We start from the raw sequence: 3,249 nt of genomic DNA, 5'->3' as shown, positions 1-3,249 counted from the left end.
AAGTACATCAGCTCAACCAATGACCCTTCCAGTTTACTAGTCGATTGTACCAAGCATTTATAGTAACATGTTAACCTGAAAAAAAACAATATATATATACTAGAACATAAGTACCAAGGTAACAAAAAAATGATGGATCATATTCAACACTTAAAGTACAGATCTTGAAACAAAAGAAACAATAATAATATTACTTGTATATATATATATATATATATATATATATATATATATATATATATATATATATATTTCCACATCACATTATAGATGAAACAACAGGTATAGTTCAGTGTAGAAAACCTCATCATGCCGCCATCGTTGTTTTGGTTTGAGGTTGCTCTAGCCTCGAACTCTCCAGAATCCCTAAAACGCGAGAGAGAGAGAGAGAGAGAGCAGGTATACAATCTTGTGTTAGGCACAGAGAACAATACTAGCAGAATACCATTTTGTGAAGGTGAAGTGGGGCTCAGTCCATCCCGGGCGGAAACTTTTGTTTTGGCAAATAATGGACGGTGATATCTCGGTGTTATTACATCATGCAGTCCACCTCTGTGCACCTCTGCGACCTGCACATGACCCCAGAACCAATGTAAGAACAGCATACATATTTTCGCGATACATATTTCTCTCCACCATGCCCCTACTCCTTTTTGGGTGTTAATAGGAAACAGACAGCAGAAAAATTATACAGTACACTATTATTAACACTGAAGAGAAGTCTGAAAAATTTATTGGAAAATTTAAGCTGAAAAATTCAAGTATTGCACGGAAAGGGACTCACCAAACAGAGAAGTCTGAGCTCCAAAGTGAGATGGAGTCGTTCCTAAAGGACTGCTACTTTGGCCAAAGGCAGTAGTGAAAGTAAAACCCAAAATTTCAAATTTCTTCCACGGTATGTAACTTATGAAATGCCGGTTCTTGAGCACTGAACTCAGTCAGTCAGTCGCTGTATTAGATCATCAAGCTTCTGCTGCATGCTTAGTAACACTTGGTCCTGATTTCGAAGTGGCAAAAACAAAAAAGTGTTACCAAAGAAACACTTTCAAGGGGAAAAGGAGTTGAGCAGGAACTGTCACAAAACTCTACAAAAGAAATATGGTCTCTAAATGCAAGGAAATCCCCCTCCCCTCATAAAACTATGAAAAAAATCAAACTAATACAACGAGACACATTTTTTGTAAGTGCTCGAATGCAGCCATAATTACTTTACGGAAATCACAGAAATTATTATCAAGGGTTTCCAAAAGCACCAATATGAACAAACTTAAAAACTCCCTTCCCCTTTCTTGTAAGCCGAATCTAAAATCCATAATAGACCCCCAACATAAACAATCATCTCTAAAGATCAAAATTCCAAATCTCAAACATATAAACGGAAACCCCAATTTGAACTACCAATAAACTAAAAATATATATACAAACAGAAACCCCTAATAAACTCTTCTTTTTTTGAAAAAAAAAAAACACCTCATTGACTCTAGTCTTACCCTTAGATCAACAGCTCTTGTAAGACACCAACTCTGCTTATATTTCCTCAACTCATTCGTCACAATCATGATAGTAGCAACAATAAGAACACAATGAATCGGACTAAAGAGATACCAAGCTATAATTTCATCTTTATTCATCATATTTGTTGAAATTATAATTCAAAAGAGAATTAAAACACTTGCTTCTGAATTAAGATCGTCTTAAGGATGCTTTTAGACATAAAACAAAAAACATATCTTATTCAAAAGCAGAACTTGCCAATTCCATACAAAGCTAATGGTGTTTTTGTTTCAAAATATGGGAGAGTAGCTCCTGCTGCCACCCCATTGTTCGACAAAAGCATCAATCGTATCTCCATCAACTGTTACCACAACCGAAAAAAAGAGAAAAAAGAAAAATCAATTAGAAGCTTTAGAACACTCGTGTTGTAATTAAATAAAATTTGAGACAAAAGATAATAAGGAGACATATGTAAAGAGATGTACGTCATCAGTATACTGGTGTCCCCGAAGTCGTTTACCATCAATCATGAAGCGCAATGAGTTGACTTCTACTGACCGTTCCTTACAATACGATCCATGAGCTTCTGCAGCGGAACATTACTCTTGATCGTAAAGGACACTTCAGTCTGATCCTATAGACAATCACAACATTGTCCAAATATTCAGCCAAGATTCAAGACTCTTTTACCACATCTACCAAAGTTTAGAAATGTATGGAATGTTTCTTTCTTTTCCTTTCCACACATGTCCACAGAGGAAGATTGCCTCTTAGAAATATCAACAGTTGTTCCTCCTACCACAAAATTCAAAACAAATATAGATGCGAATGAACAAAAATGGAACTAACCATAGTAACCATAGGGTTTGGCAGAGTGGCAGTTTATTAAATCCAATAAAATTGATAGTACACTTATTATACTCATTAGTGCAACAAAAGCAGCCTATCACTTAACTAAACTAACCATAGGGTGGGTAGGGGCAGCTAAGGTGAATTTGAATGTAATCTACTTGAGAATAATGCATAGTTCAGAAACCCTCTGCTCCCCGAAAACAAGATTAAACACCTACTATAGCCCAATAAAGTTGAATTCCTAGAATACAAAAAAGGCAGCTCATAGTCTCATACAACATTAAAACAATAATGGCCTTATCACTAAAAGACATACTTGCAGTAAACTGAAGATGACTGTAAGAGTAAAAAGGCTGCTCATACATCGAAAAAAGAAAGCATTCTAATCACAATGGGCGACTACATATTTCATATTACGCGCTGTCGAAGTTCAAACACTTAATGTATACTCAAAAGGATGCTTACACTAATCAGTTAGTAGAGTAACTGCCATTTCTGTATGCAGGGTAAAAACATAAACACTAGCGCTTCTTACAAAATGCTGCTTCAAGGAATGACATACCAAATGATTATTGATAAACAGGCCAACAGTATATATATGAATGATGGTAATGGGTAACAACTCAAGTTCATACAAAGCAGAGCTCTGAGACAGCCATCAATTTACAGTAAAGGTCACAAAATCAAACATATAACAGCCATGTTACAAGTATGAACAACAACACACTTCACACACATGATTTACAGATAATATTACATAAACAGAACATACATATTATTAAAAACAGATCCTGAACCTGAAGGAATTGCTGATGACACTGATCCACCAGCTAAAAATGCACGCAGCTGGCGTGTTAACAGGAACAGCGGGGAGCAGGATTTCCAGCCGTTGTGGAAGACACT

At 35.9% G+C, this 3,249-nt stretch overlaps 1 long non-coding RNA gene across 1 annotated transcript; it reads right to left on the bottom strand.

Moving 5' to 3' along the window:
* Window positions 1-460: 460 nt before the first annotated feature.
* LOC147493834 (uncharacterized) lies at window positions 461-2,270 on the bottom strand. Its single transcript, XR_015198952.1, has 4 exons — window positions 1,980-2,270; window positions 1,491-1,855; window positions 785-997; window positions 461-569 (listed from the first exon to the last, which is right to left on the bottom strand). It is a non-coding gene; the product is annotated as an uncharacterized LOC147493834 (long non-coding RNA).
* Between the last annotated feature and the right edge of the window lie 979 nt (window positions 2,271-3,249).

This window comes from Coptis chinensis, chromosome 6, assembly GCF_015680905.1.
Source record: "Coptis chinensis isolate HL-2020 chromosome 6, ASM1568090v1, whole genome shotgun sequence".
Lineage (NCBI taxonomy): Eukaryota > Viridiplantae > Streptophyta > Magnoliopsida > Ranunculales > Ranunculaceae > Coptis > Coptis chinensis.
Note: the sequence above shows the minus strand (reverse complement) of the source record. Positions and strands in the feature narration are given on the sequence as shown.